This window comes from Chinchilla lanigera, unplaced genomic scaffold, assembly GCF_000276665.1.
Source record: "Chinchilla lanigera isolate Chin_1 unplaced genomic scaffold, ChiLan1.0 scaffold00020, whole genome shotgun sequence".
NCBI lineage: Eukaryota > Metazoa > Chordata > Mammalia > Rodentia > Chinchillidae > Chinchilla > Chinchilla lanigera.
This window is the reverse complement of record NW_004955421.1, coordinates 25,910,585-25,931,014: the sequence shown is the minus strand read 5'-3', so window position 1 is coordinate 25,931,014 and position 20,430 is coordinate 25,910,585.

Sequence of the window (20,430 nt, the reverse complement as noted above, 5' to 3'; positions counted from 1 at the left end):
CTGAACTCACGACCTTGTGCTTGTCAGGCAGGCGCTTTGCCGCTGAGCTAAATCCCCAGCCCCCAAATAATATATTTCTAATGAGGAATCAAGGATCATTAAAACTGTAAAAACAAGAGATAATCCCCCACTGTTTCTTACCTGAATCTGCTTGTCATGCTGTTGGGATCAGTTTATCATACTCTAGTTAGACATAGAGACAATCAGAAGTGGGCAAAAGAATGTAAACTCTCATCTATATATTTGGAGTTTATCCTGACTGTGGAACCTGAATTTAGTGTGAGATATGGGTTCTCTAATTTCTTTTATTCAGTATCAATGTTATGAACCTTTCAGGGAAGATGAGAAATATTCACCCTTCAGATTGAAATTTGGCACTTCTATTAAAGACTGAAAAATTTAATGCCCAGACATTTGCATATAACCTTCCTTTGGTTGTTCCTTTGGGAAACTATTGGAGTGATTCTCAAGCTTTTGATACCAAGTGATATTGTATGGGTTTATGAATAGTATACACACATATAAATGTTCTACTGGAAGATGTGTAAGAGTTTTCAATGATGTTAAAGTGTTGGGTTGTTATCACAGCTATTCCCATATAGTGTGTATAACTTGCATCTTTAAATATTAATTTTAAGTATTAGCTTAAATACTAAAACTTTAAACTAAGGTAAGTACATATTTTTCACATATTACCATGTTCTCTGTCCTTGAATGAATGATTACTATTTGGTACATACTTTAAAGCCTTCTATATTTTGTGTCATTCTAGGGAAAGCAAAACTTTGGATGTTCTATTTATCATACCTTCTGCTTTCCTAGGTCACTTAGTGTATAAGTAGATGGGTGTGTAATATGTTATACACTTATCATATGTTTATTATATATAAATTCTATACTATAAATAAATTATAAATTATGCCAGTATATAAGCTGTGGTTAAAATGTAATGTATGGCCCCAAAAATTTAAAAATATATTAAAACAGTAAAAAGCACACTGAGTAAACCCTGTAAACTATTCTCCCTGGTTGTACTTGGCACTTTTTAAAGCTGTTCCGGAAGACCCTTTCCTTGATTGTGTTTAGCAGTGCTTCCATAGCTGCCTCAACTTCCTGAATGAATTCAAAATGCTTTGGAAATTTCTGTTGAATAAAAGCATTGTAACATATTCCCACCCACCTTTTCCACCGGATCTGGTGCTGTGCAACTTCTGGCTCTTCCCCAAAGCTAGAATGAAAGATACATGTTTTGAATTGGTTCAGGACAGGGGGCAGCTAGGACAGCGCAATTAAAGGCACTCATGAAAGGAAACTTCCAGAACTGTTTTGTAAGTAGCAAGAATGGTGGAGTAAGAGTCTTCCAAGAAAGGAGGATGATTTGGAGGAGGTTGGTGCGGTGTATCTTTTATTGTAATAATATTTTGCATGTAAACATGCACTGTAGTTTTTGATCATACTTTGAACTACTAATGTGCAGTTTTACTTGGGTCTAGAAATTAAGACCCACGTAGAATGCAGATGAGTCAACTCATTGTCAGTAATTCACTGTCTAAGCCCAAAGTATGAGATGAATTAAGAAGAAATGTGAGATGAACTGAAAAGTAGAGCTTTAATCAACTAAGAATAGCATCTTTAAGTAGTGAGGGTTTAAAAGAATAAAAATTGAAAACGAGGGTTTATGTGACCGGTACTTTGACAGTCTTAGCTATCACTGACTCCCATCCTCCTCGTGGGTCCACCTGCCCCTGCCTAGTACTGACGGCCTCTCCTGGGCACCCAGCGTTCCAGCTACTCATTCCATCAGGGAGGAAAGTCAAGCGCACTCCTGGGAAAGTATTCTCAGGCTGAGCAAACGAGAGTTTGAAAGAAAGTGGGAACGAGATGGTTTATTACATCCCGGCCCCTACTGAATGTTCATGAGAAATAAGCACTTTACCAACAAGAGGAAATGAAAGGGAGCCTACAGTGATCAATGCTTTTTCCTCTTTAAGGGTCCTACACCCACGTTTTATTCAGTTATCTTAATCATAGGCTTCATATCTATGCTATAGTAGAAGTGACAAAATGAGAACTGGGTCAGATGTACAATCTTATCATTATCACTTCTGCATTTAAATCTGATAGGGTGTTTTCAGAACTGCGCTAGCAAAATGTAAAGGCACTTTCATTGAAAAACATAATGATAGATCAGTGTGCAATCAGTTACCGTGAACTGAGCTTTTTTTTTTATTGTGAGGCGCATCAGATGTAGTTATCCCTCGATGTGCCTGGGGATTTGATTCAGTACCCCTTGCAGATACGAAAAACTCTGCAGGTGCAAGTCCCTAACATAAAGCAGCATAGCATTTGGAAGTACACTATGCACAACCTCCTATATACTTCAAAATCACCCTACATTACTTATGAAATAGCTGTATCCTTTTTCTTTTTAATTGCCATTATTTTAAGTTTCATTTTATATTTACACGTTTTTCATTTGCAGTTGGTTCAATCTATGGGTGCAGAACCTCTGTACACCAAAGTCCAACTTCATAGACACACAAGGTATGTGTATGGTTTAAGTAAGATTTATCAAGCAATAACTCATGTAGCTCCTAGTCAGAGCAAGAAATAAGGCCAAGAACACCCCAAATGCTTTTCCTGTGCTTTTTCTCTTAAAAGTCTTGTCTCCCTACTACAGGGAAATATTGTATGAACTTTTGGAAACTTTGATTTTTAGCAAGGTTTAACTATTTTGTATACTCTTAAATAAATAACATGTTATAGGAAATGTATATAAATATAGAAATTATGTTTGTGATTTAATTCAAGTTTTTAAAAAACTCAGCAGTTTTTTTATATTTAATCATACTGTATTTCATAACTGAATATTATTCAATGTAGGAATTCACTGCAAAATAGCTATTTTACAGCTAAATAATATTTGTGTTGTTTCCAGAACTTTTAGCAATAAATGTGATTATACGCACAATCACATATTCACTATTCTCTGTATGTAGTTCAACTTATCCAGGACTGAAATTCTTGAGTCATAATGATTGTGTACTTGTAATTTTACTCTTCCAAAGAAATGTACCACTTCCAGTAGCATAAATATGTAAAGCACTTAGGTATAAATCTAACAAAAAGATGGGAAAAAGAAAAAAATCAAGAAAAAAAATTAAAAACTTGAGAGAAGCTAAAATTCAAAGCAAAAGAGATATACCATACTACATGGTGAATAGTTTTGATTGCTTCCCAATCTTCACAAAGAGTGTGTGTGTGTGTGTCTGTCTGTCTGTATCTGTCCTCAGTTTAAACACTATTATTATTTTGGATCTATATTGGTATCTTACTGAGGTTTGTCTGTGTCTGTTGCATTTCGTATAGTCTCACTGTATTGCCCAGGCTGGTCTCAAATTCCTGAGCTCAAGTGAAACACTTGCCTTTCTCAATGGTGGGACCTACCAGCATGTGCCACCCTGCCGTGCTATTAGTGAGTTTTCTCTAATTTTAATTTTACTGAGCACTAGAAGATATATTAATGTCAGTCATAGTAAGAATTTCCTTTTAGTGGTGACTTTGTTCACTTTAAAATATATTTAAAATCATATTTCCCGTGTAAAATAAAAATAAACATAATACAATTTAAGAAATGGAATTATATTTCCTGTCTTATGTGGACTAGTCTAGAACTATTATATATTCTTGCTTCCATTCATTTGTTAATTATAACAATTATAAATATCTATTTTTCTCCTTGGACTCATGTATTATGTGGCATATGAATATTTAATTCCAATATAATTACACTGAAAGTACATTGATTATGTTTTGTCATATATTTTTTTAACTTTTCTGTAGATACAGTCATGAACATGTTCTGTTACAGCTTACTTCAAATGTTAATCTATGTTTACATATTGCTGGTCCTTGCTCTATTTCATGAATTCTATATAGACATCTAGTTGTGCCACCACTGATTGCTGAAACATCCATCCTTTTCCTTCTCTCTTTTTTTTTTTTCTTCCAGTCCCAGGAATTAAACTCATGACCTCGCACTTGCCAGGCAGGCGCTGTGCTGCTGAGCTAAATCTCCAGCCCCTCTTTTCCTTCGCTGTCACATGTCAAGTTCTTCCACATGCAGGGCTCCTTTTCTGAGCATCCCTTTAATTTCTTCTTGTCTATCTGCTTATCCCTTGAACAATGCTAGCTTTTTTGTGGTGAAAGCTATTGAAGATAGCTAGTAGATAGAGCTAGTCCTTTTATCTATGTTCTTCATTTAAAATGGTCATTCTTGGGCCTTTTTTACTGCCTTATAAATTTCAGATTGCCCTGATAAGTATCACAATGAAACTTTTCATTTTTTGTCCATTTGTTAAGATAATACTGCATTCACAGGACAATTCAGAGAGAATTATCAAATTTACAGTATCAAAATTTCTGTTTGTGAAAATGCCAGATTTATTTTTAATTTGTTCAAATGTAGCTTCAGTCAGCTATTACGATTTTATTTTTTGAAACTGTAAAGTCTTTCAATAGATTTACACCTATATATTTATCATGTTTATGCTCATGTAAATGGTAGAATTGTTTAAATTCAAAATTTAAGGATGGACATATATGATTCTTGATTTTACTTGTTCTTTGACCTACGGAATTACAGAGCCATCCTTCAATTATTCCATTATAGTTCATTAAACTTCTATTTATTAGGTCTTCCACTCTCAATTCCAAGTAAAGTGCACATTTCCAAAGTGCAAGAGCCTCAAAACTTCTCCAGGTTCTAGGTGACAACTGCCTAAACATGTAATGTTTTATACCTAGGAATAATTTATCTCAGTTTGTACTACTTAAAATTTGTACAACAGAACCTGATGGCAGCATTTCATAAGCAGGAGTATAACAATAAAGATGGATTTAGATTTTCCAGAATTTGTTGCTCATTTAAAATATATTTTTAATTTGTCTGCTGTGGTTCTTTATGTAACTTTCCAACCTGCTCTGAAGAAAATGCAGCACCCAGGCATGAGTAGTGGAGACAGTTTTGGACATACATCAGCCTGAAATTGGGTCTTTACTAAAGAAGAAATAGATACGCCACACTGGGTCATTAATATCAATGTTTGCATATCTCTAAATAAGGACATTAAAATAAAATATTTTGGATTTATTTCACTGCCTTCATTTTTGCTTTGATTTCACACTGTAGGAGGGTGAAAAGCCAGCCCACTTGGAGTTTTGGTGCCTTTAATTTACAGAAAAAATTGTAGTAGTAGCAATTTTATTTTCCAAAATAGCAGTCAGAATACTCAAACATGTTGATTCCAAGAACATATAAGGAAAGTCTTCAGATAATTAAGTGAAACCTAAGTTAAATGAGTGTCATTTTCTGTGCTCTTGCCCTGCCATTCTAACCCAGGACAAAGTGCTTGCTGGGTTCCACGCGGCTTTGATCATGAGCTGAGTATGGCACTGATGATTTCGGGTCGTAACTTTCGTTTTCACCCCACACATACTCACCTTTGTGGTATTTTTCAGGCTTCAGAAGCTCTCAGCACAACAGGAGTTCTTAACCTTCCATGATGTGGGTTTTATTTTTAATCTTTGTCCCTCCTTGTTTGACAGGCAAAGGGCTTGAACCTGGGTCATTTTCTGCGACGTTCTTGTTCTTCTCGCCTAAATGCCCAGCAATTGTCAGGTAACGTTTACCGGGTCACTCTGACCTCTGTGTGCAAAGCAGTTTGTCTCTAGTGTAGGTGGGAAGACGGCTGCGAGGATGCTTGCTAAGGCACTGCCAAGGTTTCTGCCATGTGCATAGAACATTGTTTTAAACTTAACCTGAGGTTTAGCTTCAAACTGTATGGCTGAGATGAACTCAGATTTGATATATCCTTTTGATGCAATATACTACACCCTGGAGATGAAGAAAATGCTATTACAAGTACCTTTTTATGTTTTGCCCTAAGATAAATTTCCATAATGCTTTACCTTGGCACCAACTGTTAAAATAATGAAGGGAATGATAGCAATGACAAGGCAGAAGACTAATTGGCAGAGCAGTATAATTAGTACTTTGTGGAAAAATGCCAGCGTGAGCCAGGAGCAGCCCTACAGTAAACAACCACATTTGTTCCTCCATGCGCTTTATCATCTTCCAGAATGTTTATAATATACTCACACAAAGGGGAAACTTTAATCTGGTATTTTAATTTTGGTGTGTTAACTTTTGAAGGAATTAAGTGTGGTGAGGTCAAAGTCTCACTGACAGAAATTGCTGGCTGACCTTCAAGCACCAACTCAAAATACGAATTTACCTGATCTGGGTATGATTTGACTGTGAGTACTTTACCATCAGCATTCCCTTTTGCATAATCCAAAATCAAGCTCCATGCCATGTAACTGGCATAATGACTACATTAACAAATAATATTAAAGTGATATTTTATCAGCCTACATTAGAGAACATAATAATGATGCCTTTCTTTAACGACCACTTAGTCTCTTGTTCTGGAGGCACACATTCACGGAAAAATAAAGACAAAGTATAAAATTGATTAAAAAGGAACCAGACAGGAAGCTATTTATATAACTAAAGTGGACAAAGTACACACCTGTATAACATGATAGAACTTGATATACAAAATATACAGCTTGAAATTCATGGGTCAATTCTCTGCCCTTTGTGTATTATTTACATCAATGTTGGTAGTGTTTACATTCAGATTTCTCTTTCTTTCCTCAATTTCCATAATTTACTGCTTATTCTCCAGATTGAGAAGCCTTTCTAACATATAATATATGAACAATTATTGATGGTATCAAATGAATGGTTAGGGTTAACAATAAAATGTTTCATTGGACACTGTCTCTATTCTGGGGTCTTAATTAATATTAGTGTCTTTTAGAAAACTGTCACAGTTCTCCTATATTGTAACTTGTGGGTCTCTTGGAGGGCTACATGGATATCATTTAAATTATTCATTCATTAGTACCTGGATTCCAGATCCTATCCTTTGGAGCTAGAGGAGACATTCTGCCTTTTAGTTGGATGTCTTGTCATTCTTTCTAAATCCCTGAATTTGGAAATGTGAATTTGTCCTGTATACTGACGCTTAGCCCATAAACTTGGAAATGATGTGGCCTTCCTCACTCTCAACGCGTACCTCTCACGTGCTTACCTTCCACCACATTTCTGAAGCATTTTGCTTCACTTCTCCACTGGAAGTGCTGATTTAGTCTCCAGCAGTTGAACAGGTGGTTTCTAAGTGCTCATGGTCAAGCTGCCAGGAATCTCCCTCTGCCCACGTCTGGCTGGAACAGCTTCCTAAGAGCTATGGCTCTTAGTGATTTTCTGTCTTCCAAAAACCACAACTTCCTCTACTGGCAAACTCTATTGTTTGAGAAAATGATTCTAAAAATGCACTTTCAAGACTTTCATCTTCCACGCAGAGGAGGCCTTGCAAGGCAGAGGTGATGGGGTTGCACTGACTGACAATAGACTACGTGTCCTGGGGCTGGCTGGAGCAAAGTCTTCAGGTTTGTACCCACACGGCCCACTACACTTATGTGGGACTGTGTGAGATGCCGGCCTTCTCGTGGGCTTTCCTCCTGACCTTGACTCAGTGAATGCGCTCCCAAGCCCAGCTTCTTCCCATTAAAGCACTAAATTGTCTCCATTCCACATTCAAATGACTTTGTCTCAGAAATCAGATATTGATATTACTTTCAGGACTTCAAAGGGAGATTAATCTGTGACATAGCATTGTAGAAAGATTTTCCAGATATGATTATATTTTCCCTGAAAGAAGTTTAGTTGACTGGCATGAGTGAAGCATAAGTGTTTTATATATTTATTTTAAATTAGAAACTGAAGCCTAATTAAATCACGGTCAGTAACACTACATAACTTTCGAGAAATAGTCTGTATATTTGCAAAGCTTGTGATACACACATATATGTATATGTATATATAAAATATATATTTGACCTATAGACTTATAGTTGTCTTTATGTAGGAGTGAAAGAATTTGAACTGCCTAAGTTTACTCCCCCACATGGAAGCCAAATATCGGTGATTAAAATTTTCATGCCGAGATACATCTCAAAAGGCAAAAAATATTATTGAAAGAATGCCTCTATCAAAGCATAGTCCTTACGGCTGTTTTATTGCTAACCTGCGGCTGTGGAATTTTTCATCCTTTTTTTTCCCCATTAGCTTGAAAAGTTAAAAATAAATGAAGAGAAGACTCAAGAGTTTCTCTCTCAGCAGCTTTATGTACCCTAATATTTATATTGACAGTAAAGCAAACTGACCTAGTTTACGTGTAAACAGCACAAATATCTTTATTTTCTATAAAGGATGGATTTTATGTTTAAGCACAAACCCCTTTGAAACCAATTAATACTGATATCTGACCTACATAATGGATTTGGTACTCTTTTTCTTTTCTCCCTCTTTTTCTGTTTTTAAAGCAACACAATGATTCATACAGCTTTATATCAGTCCCATAAGAGTTTTCTAAATGTGTATATATCACAGGGAACAGATTTCCAGAGTGCTTTTCATACAATATATTTACACTATTAAACCTTTTTTAAAAAGAAATAGAATGTACCATACTCCCGGAGTCAATTTATTATTTAGGACGGCAAGGTTAAATATCTCTAGCCACATATGCTGAACTTGTGGTAGAATGGCGAGCGTTTCACAGCCCTGTTATTTACGGCTCCTTTGTTTTCGGTCTGTGTCATTCCATTGCCTGCTGAGCACGGTCTTCTCTGTCCTTTCTACCTGAAGAACGATCGCTTGTGATATTCCTGCTTCGACTCCATTGTGAATGAAACATCAACACATTTAGTGTCCTTCCACATCTGAATCTTCAAAGGAAAGCTTACAAAATAACTTTCAGAAGCTTTCCTCAAAAGAAATAATCTCCAGAGACGAATATTTCAGTATCATGCTTACTGCTGGAGAAGATATTTTGGTGAGGAAAAAATTATTTGAGGATATTACAAATCAGACATGGGCACTTAAATATAGGATCTGTTATCAATGAAAGACTTTAGAAGAAATGTCTAAAGCTTTACATATCTTTGCTTCGTAGAGTAGGATGTTTTGCTGACCTACCTTGATTATCACTTGATGTTATTGAACTACAAGCTTTTAAAATCTCAATGATTTTTAGGACTTCTGTAAGATTGTATTTACTGCAAAGAAGACTGACACAAGCTATAGTTGAAGCAACACATTTATATCTGTATCTGTATGTTTCTCTGTGTTTTGTAAGATATTACTGTCCTGTCAGCTTCATGAGCACCACATTTAAACTGTATCATTGGCCTACCCCTCCATAAAATGTCCTGTACCTAATTAACTCAGTCTTTCAGAATTTTTCTTCTGCTTAAATAGTACATTATAATAAGTACTCATGTAACCCATCTTAGGAACTGCAACATTCATATATTAATCTGGGTACTTCTTGTATATATATATATAGATAGATAGATAGATAGATAGATAGATAGATACACAGATATAACCTCTTTGTGTTCTTGTTTATCATTTTTTTTTGTCTGTTTTGGGACAGGGTCTCGCTATGCAGTTCAGGCTGGCCTTGAGCTCACTTTGTAGCCCTGGCTGATCTCCAACTCACAACAATACTTCTGCCTCAGCCTCCTGAATGCTGGGATTACAGGTGTGTACCACCACACCTGACTCTATCATTTCTTTTAAATAAGTCTCAGTGTTCATAAATATACATGTATATATAATATTACATTTAAATACTCCACATGTGTAGAATTACACTGTTACAAATTGCTTTTTCCGCTCAAATATGTATTTGTGCTAAATAAGGTGTTCAGCAAACTTCATTTTCCTAAGTGACTGTGACAGTCTTTTCCATTGTATGTGATCTTAGTAAATAATAATCTTTGACACTCTTCCTGAAAGTTCTGGGAGCCACATTCGTCAGAATCTAGGGGGAGATTTTCTGAAGCGCTGGGAAGTAAACCTAGGCCCTCATGCATGGGAAAGGTGCAATCCAACAATGAGCTATTTCTCCAGGCCTGCATGGGTGCTAACTTTTGATTGAGCAACAAAATACTGCAGAAGTGCTGCCATATGACTTCTGAAGTGTATCTCAGGAAGGATGCAGCTTCAACTCTGAAGCTTGGTGCAAAGAAAGAAACCCCTATGACATGGGGAAACCAACAGCAGCTGACGTCGGGAGACTGCAGGCCGAGCTCTCGGCAGAACACAGAGAGCAGCTGGCAGCCAGCGCTGGCAGACGTGGACTGAGCGCAAATGGTCTTCGGACGAGAATAGTCGTCTCAGTGAGGCATCAAACAAAGTAGAGATAAACCATCCCTCCTATGGTTTGTCCAACTTTGACCCATGAGATCCAAGAGTGCAATAAATTATTGTTTCACATTGCTAAGTATTAGTGAATTATGAGACACTGTAACCGGAATAACCCGGTTCCAGTTTGTGATTATTACCCATTGCTATGTTGATCGTAAAGTTTTTAACTATTTCAATTGAAGAACATCCCCTTTTTGAGGAACAGCGTTTCACAGCATTGCTATTATACATAAAGCTGCTACTAATATTCATGAGCATACCTCTCCGTACTCATGCAGGGTTCTCTGTGTTAACAGACGATATGAGTATTGGTTGGGCAACAAAATACTCACATTTTTCACTTTACTGTGTACCACCAGATGCATAAACGAGGTCTGTACTAATTTATACTTCTACCGACTGTCTATGGGTTGTCATTTTGGTTCTTAAAGATTAAAATCCACCATTGTCTTATTTATTAATAATACCAACTTTGCCTTTAAGTTATCTAAAGGTACCTGAGTTTGAGCATTATTTTATATGTTTACATCACTGTGAATAAAATTTATATATTTTGTAAGAAAATTCCTGAAGCAATTGATGCAACATACTTAATTGCATTTTCATAAATTGATTAAATTGGCTAATTTTTGACTTTATTTGTATTGCTATCAATATTTTAACCTCAGAATTACAATTATACTGTTTTTATTTTTATACTATCATTATATATCTGTGATATCAAATATATTTTAATAACATGAACTGCAGAGGGTTTCTTTTTCTATTTTTCATGAAATTGGCTTTACCTTTTCTACTGTTTGGAGGTTTAACTAGTCTTACTTTGGAAATGTTCTAGATAATTTTTAATTTAGATATGAACTGTTACAGATCAATGTAAATTAATTATAAATTTGCTTTGTAAAGTTCTTTCAGTATATTCTATATTCACAATATTTCTTCATCCAATTTCTGTTCAGATCTGTCTGAATATCATTAATTCTTTCAGTGATGCTTTATATATTTCTGTGAATGAATTTGTACTTTGATTACCTTCCCTATATATTTCCCTTGTATATTTACTTTTGAATATATCATATAATAAATTTCCTTTATTTTCAGATTATTCATTACTAATGCATAGAAATACAATTGATTGTTTTGTATTTTGATCTTGTGTCTTAATACATTGCTGAAGTCTTTTACTAATTGTAATAGAATACTGTACTAGTGGTATACATGACGATGTAGTAGTGGATACCTTAGGGATTTCTACAAGGTCATGGACTCTGAAACAGATTGCCTGTCTGCATGATACCTTTTCCATCCCATCCTCTATATTTTTGGATCTAAGCTATGTCTCCTTGAACAGCATATTGACTAGGGGCTTATTTTTTTTATTGACTGGGGCTTATTATTTTCATGAATCTATTAAAATTGTTGCCTGTTGGGTGAGCTGCTTAATCTAATCTAATCTAGCAGTTAGATTACTGATAATTTTTATTTACGTTAGTCATCCTATTAATGTTTTTATAACATGGCTTTTTCATTCTTCTACTACTGGTTCCCTCTGTATTAAGGGCATATTTTTAGTGTAGCAATTCCTTTAATTTTTTTTTCACTACAATACATTTTCTTAATTCTTTCTCTTAGGGCTAACTGTAGAGTCTCATTGAAACCTACTAACTTGATTTCAAAGAGGTATAAGTGTTATTCCTACATAGATACATTTTGTTTTTCCTATTCCACTGTTTATTACAAATACTGCAAGAATGTATCTTATTATAAGTTCACTTTCCGCACCTGTAAATCTTATCAAAGAGGCAGAGTGAGGAGGAGAGTGCACGATTGTAGTTTGCTCTGTCCCTCATAGAGTTTGCTCTGTCTTTCTTTCTGGGTCCATTTCTTATTCTCTTCCTCAGCCCTGAGAGCTGGCTGTGATGCCACGTCATTTCCTCAGTCAAATACCGCTTTGCACAGAGTACAAATATCTCTGAGAAGGTGAGTTTGTCACACAGCTTCCGCAGTCCCCTTGTGTCATTTTTCTTTGTATCCTGACATTTTTAAATTTCTTTTCATAATCTCACCTGTTTTAATTTCATGCATATTTGGAGGACCAATACCTGGTCCCTCTTGGTGCCATACATGGTAAGCTTAACTCATTCTACAGACAGAAGACAAAGCAATGTTTTCAAAAGGAAAAAAATCACATGCCTAAACTCTTTTAATATCATTCCAGTGATCCTAGGATTAGAACAAAGCTTGCAAACCAGGCGAGGCGGGCCTCGCATGGGTGCTTCTACCTATACTGCAGCTTCTGCCTGCACGGCATCATATTTGGTTCTTTGCTAGCCAGCAATTGCAGCCCTGAATTATAGTTTCAGTGCTGTCAAAGGATCTTTCTACATGATACAGTCTCCTGTCCCTCAAATGCTCTTCCTGTTTTTCTGCACTTAGTTAATTTCTACTTTCCTTCGGGTCCTGGTTGAAGAGTCATTTTCTCAAAAAAGCCTTCACTTACTTCCTAAGTTACTTTCCTCTTCAACACAGCTGTTTAACTTTCTCCTCATCTACCCAGTCAGACTTGCACATTTCAAAGTAACGGGGATGTGTGTAACATTATTTCCATTTCTGCTTCTCCGGACTGTCAGATTCCAAAGGAAGACAGTGTCTCTATTTCAGAGGTCACTGTTGTCCCCAACACCTGAAACAAAGCTAATACTTAAGGCCTACCAGGATGTGCATGTGGAATACCCTGAAACTATGTGGGCTATTTTTAATACAGAAAATATGCATTTTTTGTTTTTCCAATCAGAAAGAATTCTGTTATGAAGCAGACCAGAAATGATTCCAGAATCAGTTTGTTCTCCTAAGTGAGAAATTTAAATTTCCTGCATCATGGCCACACACCAGTCTCCTTTTCATTCTACACCCTTGATTCTTTGTCCTGGGTCATATTTCCATGTGAGTGTGTAACTGTAGCAGAATGCTCATCTTCTAATGATTATCATGTATGGTGGCTGTTCAGAGCAATGTGAGCTTATCTCTAGCGAAGTTCAGGTGAGGTTAGGTGCTCTACATACTCTAAACTCATTCAGAAATATAAATATGCAGTATCGATAACTAATCAAAAAGTGTTAATACCATCAGACAGACCAGGCAAAAACTTCAAAGAAGAAATCTCTGGTGTTTGCTCAAGGGAAGCATCTCTCAAGCAAGCAATCCAAGTTCAGACAGGAGGTCAGTAAACAGAGAAGGATATTGGAGAATCTGGGTCTATGTGTGGAATTATTCAAGAGTTCTTCAAAGGCACAAACTATGTTTGCGCACGAGTGTGTATGTTTAAAAGTTCTTCTATGAGCAGTTTGCATGCTGGGGAGCCTGGGAATGACAACACTGATAGCATGAGTCTGTTGAACTGAGAAACTTCATAATGAGGAAGAGAGGCAGACACAACAGCCTCCAGTCTGAGGCCAAATTCCCTCAGGTTGCTGCAAGGCCATGGGTAGAAGTCCCAGAATCCAAAGGGCTTAATACTCAAGGGAAGCATCAGAAGAAACGTGCCTTAATGCAGATGGAAGACCAAGATGGATAATTTATTTCTTCTTTTTCTTTCCTGTTCTATTCAGCCCCCAGCTGATTGGATGCCACCCGCCCAATTTGAGGAAAGGACTTCCCAAGCTACTATGCTGAAACACATGTCAATCTCCTTTAAAAATAACCTGAAATACACCTACAAGTAATGCCTTACCTGTACCCCAAGCATCCCTCAAGTCAGTCAACTTTGACTGACCTTCAGTATCACTAAAACTATGGGAAATATGGGTAAGTATCTACTTGCAGCTGCAGTTCTGCGTGCAAATAGCAGAGTATGTTCACAGGAATATGCTTACAGATGAAGAGGACAACAAAACCAAAAGTGAGTTCTAATTCAGAGTGCTGGAGATATTTTACTGGAGCAGTTTGGGATGGTAATGAGCTGATTAGTTCAGCTTTATAACCTTATTAAAGAGCTACCTTAAAGAGGTCAGAAAGAAGAAGAAGAATATGTGGACTGAAACTAGAAGTGTGGTTAGAAAAAAGACTCCGTAAATGAATTTAAGGTTGGGGATAAGCAGCTCCACGTGGAAGTTGGCACGAGTGCAGCCTGACCCTGTTTCTGCTACTATGACACATGACTATCTTCACCCCACAAGCATGTCGAGAGAATTTTTCAAGCTCAATTTAATAGACAGAGAATATTTATTTTCCCTTTCCTTTATCCAGCGATTGCTCTCTTTTTTCAAATCTCAATTCAGAATCCTACTGCATCTTCTCCAGCGTTTCCAGTGGTCATCAATTGGGAGCATCGTTAGCTTCTTTAGTTCTTTCGTTTTGTGCTTTGTGATGTTTTCATCTGTCTTTCTTTAGAGGGAGTGCACAGCCACACTGTAGGTGGGAATCTAGAAGCTAGTGTTGCAGAAGTGAATTGCCTTTTCATGGGGACTTCTTAGTTTTCAACATCAACTTTTGGCTCATTGAGCAAAGAGAAGATATCTATAAGCAAACGTGTGGTGTGGGAGGGGCAGCTACAGGAGACAGGAGGCAGTAAAACTGAGCTAGAAGTAGCATTTCCACAATTATGAAGCACAATAAAATAATTCCCAGTGTTTTTCTGAGATTTATGACTCCCTGGAAAATCATAAAGGAGAAAGGTGGTAGGACACTCCCTGGGGTCTGTAGATCTACTAGCTTAGACTTACTGCTGAATTACTTTTGATGTATAGCCAAGCGCTAAAGCAGCAGATCTATTCTTTACAAAGCAGCAGATTGTCCACATTTCAGTAGCTGCTTGCATTGGGAAATTTTTGACTCATAATATCTGAAGAAAAGAAATGAATACATTAACTGCAACAATAATTTCATTAGTAGTATTTCTAAAAAATCTTGCTGGGCAACATGGGGAGATATTATCCAAGCAAAACTCAGTATGTTTGCTACATTGGCGAAAAAAATAGTCTCCATCACATGGCAGGCCTGAGCAGAAAGCACTGATTCAAAATGTGAAAGCCCTGCCTGCTCTGGCACCAAACCTTCATCAGGATGGACCAGGATGAATCCCAACAGAGGCCACTTTGCCAGAGCTTGGATCTTCATAACGTGAGTGATTCTTTCTCCTGGTAATTACTCGTAACATTGCTGGGTGAGCTGAAGACACATTGAATGGGACAGTATTTCAGCTCTCTCTTGCAGGGCATGTAAGACAGCAGCCTTGCTATTTGCATCACCATAGACTTCAAGTGCAGTTTTGGGGTCAGCTCTCCTTGCCCATTTTCATTGTTATCCATTCTCTCTTGAGTTGCTTTATGTGATATCCATGCACGTTTTCATGTGTGCTACCCTGTTTGACACGGTTAAAGAGAATACTGGCCCTTCACGGAGACATTTCCTTCCAAGCATTCATCATGTGCCATTCATGAAATTACTGCCCAATGCTTTTATGTATTTCTGACCTTAGGAATGACTTAATCCATTGAGTATGTACAGTTACTTGGTATTTAACCTAGAAAAGCACTCCTGGTTCACAAAACCTCTGTTGCAGATCTATCCATGATCACATGAAGCCATATGGCCACTGGAGACACCTAATCCATCCAGGGACCATGTCATTGGCACATAAATTTTTTTAACTTTTCCTCTAGCAAAGCATTTTTAATTGTGGGTTCTGCGGAAATACTGAAACTAGAAATTCCACCTGACCCAGCTATTCCCCTTCAAGGTATCACCCCAAACATTTAAAGATAAAAAGATGCACAGATACCCATATTTGTACCAGCACAGTTCATAATAGCCGAACCGTGGAAGCAACCTATATGTCCATTCACAGGTGCATGGATAAAGAAAATGTGTATTTACACACAATGAAGCACTCCTCTGCCATAAAATAAAGTAAGCTTGAGTCATTTGTCAGAAAATAGATGCACCTTGAGAACATAACGCTAAGTAAAATAAATAAGACACACAATATTAAATATTGCATGATTTCTTTTATAGGAGAAACCAAAAGTATAAATAAAGAAAAAAATAAAAGCTATATAATGGAATATAGTGAGGTAGATCTTTCTCAAGAGAAAGAGGAGGGATGGGGATACAGCTCAAGCCCCTGCCTAACAAGCACAAGGTCCTGAGTTGGATTCCCAGTGCCAAAAAAAAAAAAAAAGAGAGAGAGAGAGAGAAAGAGGAGCAAGAGATGGAGGGCGGGGCAGGAAAAAAAGGAATTAAAACGTGTTATATACATGTACCAACTCCACACAGAGAATGCGAGCATCATGTACTGCAAACATATACAGAAGGGGAGATGGAGGGATGTGTAGATGATGGAGGTAGCTAAAATATAAGTGGATAAAAAGAATTAAAGCACACCACGTACATGTACCAATTACCCATAACAAATGTAAATATAATGTACTACAAGCATATACTAATTAAAACATAAAGAAAATGAAATACAAGATTTGCTTTACAAACCCTTTCCTTGAAATCAGAAATATTTTTGATATTTACTATTCAAATTATTTCAACTTTTGAAATATCTGCTTCCTGTAAAGTTATGTCTAAAAGGCTGCCCTTTTACATTTTTAGTGAACTTTTTTCTTCTTGACCAGCTGCCTACTTCTTATGACCATGTTCTTTTTTTCTTGATCTCTCTTGGTCTATTACTTCTCTAAACTCCTTTTCCATTGAGCTAAATTTGAGAGTTGAAGAGTTACTTTGAATTAACGCATGGAGGTGTAAAAGCTATTTGACCCTGTTTTTAAAGTTTTTTGAAGACTCATTCTAAGAAGTGGAAGAGTGGATTGCTCTTCGCCCTGAACAGAAGTGCGCTTAACGCTAACCTCTGGTCCCTTGAAGCCTGAGTAGGTTCAAACTTCAGTCTATACCCTGTTTTCAGCGCATATTATTACCAAGACTACTGAAACCTTCAGATCTGTTAGCTTTCTATAAATTGCCACCAATCTCCTTAGCACTTACGCTGTTGGAGGAGAAGCACTAGAGTGCCCTACCGATCTGTACAGGATCAGGGAGTGAGAAAGGAGCACCCACTATGGCCTTTTGTCATTTCTTCAGAATTAATGTAAAGAATATATTTCAACATTAATTTACTAGTCAATTAATATTAATATTGGAGATAATATACTATTAAATTTCAGTAACATTATTCAAAACCACTTAAATAAATTCAAGTAGGAAGGTGAAAGGAAAATAATGCAGATTAGTGCAATTTTTTAAAAATCCTCCTAAAAAGTGAGGGACATTATGATTGACATTCTCATTGGTTTGTACAGAAAGATTCTAGAGATTTTCATGTCCATGCATGAGGGTTTACCCTCCCTCTTGTGTTTGAATGAAAATAATACCAAATAAGCTGTTTAAAAATCCCACAAATCTTCTCTTAAAGAGATAACTGAATTACATAATATTTTTGTTTAGACAGAAATAAAAATAAAACTCTAATACTAAGCCAATTATAACTCAATAAAATAAGGCATCAAAGTCACCATAAGAAAAAGATAATACAGCACAGTATTTCTGTTGCTCATTGTTACAAACAAGCACAAGTTTAGTTGCGATTCAAGTCATAACACTGCATAGACCCTCAGGCTACCTTGAGGAGAAATTGAGACACTTTACTGCTTTTGGTTTATTCAGTATAAAGTTTTCTTTTCCAAGCTGCTTTCAAAGGCAGATAGCACAGCCATGTTGGTGAAGATGCTGAATTAAAACTGTACACTAGAATCTCTCTTCCACATTAGCTGATGGATAAAATGGCAAATCTCAGTAGCAGCAATGCAGAAGAAAAACCAAACCAATGAAAACAAACAATCAAACTAAGAAGTAAAGAGAAGAGAAATAAATAGAATATTCTGTAAGAAAGTGATTACTAAACATTTTCACACATCCTGGAAGTAATACTAAGGAATTTTCAAAGTTTCCAAATATGGAAAGACTTAAACTGTCTGGATATCCATTATTTTCCTTCTTTCAACTGAGGCATGACATGATGAACAATGGAATTAAGGTGGAGATCAAATCAACTAAAAAAAATAAATATTGTTTCATGCAAGTAACTATGTGAGGGCTGCTTGAATAATTATTGAATGAAACTTAGAATGTATCACTTCATGAAGTTTTAAGTGTTCCAATTGTGAAAAGTGAATCTTGATGCAGAATAGGTAATAGAAATTATTCAGAAGAAGAAGCAGATATTATACCAAAAATTAATTCATTTCAGCTATACATGAACTTTCTCCTTCCACAGAAAAGTTTTGTAGACAGAACAAAAATAATCATTTGTGAGCTATATCCCAAAGATGAAAAGAAACAGGTGTCAGAGACAGTTGTAAACATTAAACGTTCAAAATGTCACAGTATTGTCCCAGAGTAAGTAGGAGTCTTGAAATAATGCAAGTATGCCCAAATGAAAAGCAATGGCTTTATTCCTCTGTAAATGAGATACATATAGAAATACACTCAGTAAGAAAGGCAGAAAGAAGGACAAAGGAAGGAAGGAAGGAAGGAAGGAAGGAAGGAAGGAAGGAAGGAAGGAAGGAAGGGAGGAAAGAGGGGCAGAGGGGGGTGGAAAGGAGAACCATGGACTGATGAAAAGACAAAAATATTAGAGCAGGGAAAAAATGATTTAATATTGCAAATGAACTAAATAAAAGTGACTAGTATCTTTGAGGTAAAAAATCCAATGAAGATAAACACCGTGTTTATACAAAAAGAGTATTTTCCTGAAGATGTAAGTTTCCTTCTTACAAAATATAACATATTACAGAAATTTTTGGGGGACATTTAAACTATGTATAAGAGGACAATATCAATCAGAAATAAGATCTCTTCCTAGCAACTTTTATAGAGAGACATTACAGAAATATTCATTCAGATGCAAACTGTTATCAATTTATACAGAGTATATCAATACACAATACAGCTCACTAATGAAGGAGTGAATATTGTGACCCTAAGTTATTCTGTTCTGATTTCAAATTGTTTCTCTATTTTCTCTACAATATTCAACACTATACCATGCCTGATATACCCGAGAATGCAGGACTTGGTCATGTGCAAAATTTGAGAGTGATGAGTTTGTTCCATTCAGTAATCCAACAAGCAAGAGCAGACAAAGGTATAGAAAAAATAAAAATGCCAGGAAGCAGTCACAACTTCTGTTGCCTCCCTCCCAAGATCTCGCGTTCAATGTCCCCACCACAGAACAACATCAGTAGGTCATAGCGTCGAGCTGTCTGGTCTCATGTCCTTATATGCAATATCATTTGGTGCAGTCTCCCTCTATCACCTCCAATGCACATGTCCTAATTTCCATTGCTGTCTACTGTTATAGTTCATTCTCTTTATTTCCCCAAATACTGTATTTTATTTACCTGGACTTTCATTCTGTTAAGTCTACCAACGTGTCACTAACCCTCACTCCACAAATGCTTTTTCTGTCTCTGCAAATCAGATCACATTGCATGCATCCTCCTTGGAGTCACTTCCTGCATTTATGCAGATGCCCTGGCCCTACTGACACTTCACAGCACCCATCTGCAAGCCTCAGAGGCTTTGACAGATCCAACTTGGCCTGCTTTCCATCTGGTTCCAGGTAGCTGAATACGGCTGTAAGCTTGTTCAAGAAAATGCAATGAGTTTTTATTTCTGATGGATATGGTCATCGTCGATATCTGACTGATATTGTCCTCTTGTATACACACACAAACACAATTGTGTAGGCTTAAAATTCACAATGTGTAACTCAGATGCACCTTGAAGTGTTCTCAGACATCATTTTCTACTTCCCTGTTCCATTCACCCTACTATTCCAGTGCTCAGACACCTCCTTCTAATGGGCTCACTTTTAACTGATAATAAAGCCCTATGTCAAGGAGAAAACGACAAGGAACAAACAAACAATGACCCTTTCATCTTTTCCAACTCTATTGACACCTACTTCCAGCATTCATTTTTCTGCGGTTTGCTATTTTATCACAGATGAACTTTCGATCCTTTCTCTCAGTCCAATTTGCCTCCATTTCTACCTCCGCGTGTAGGTAGATTGCACTCCT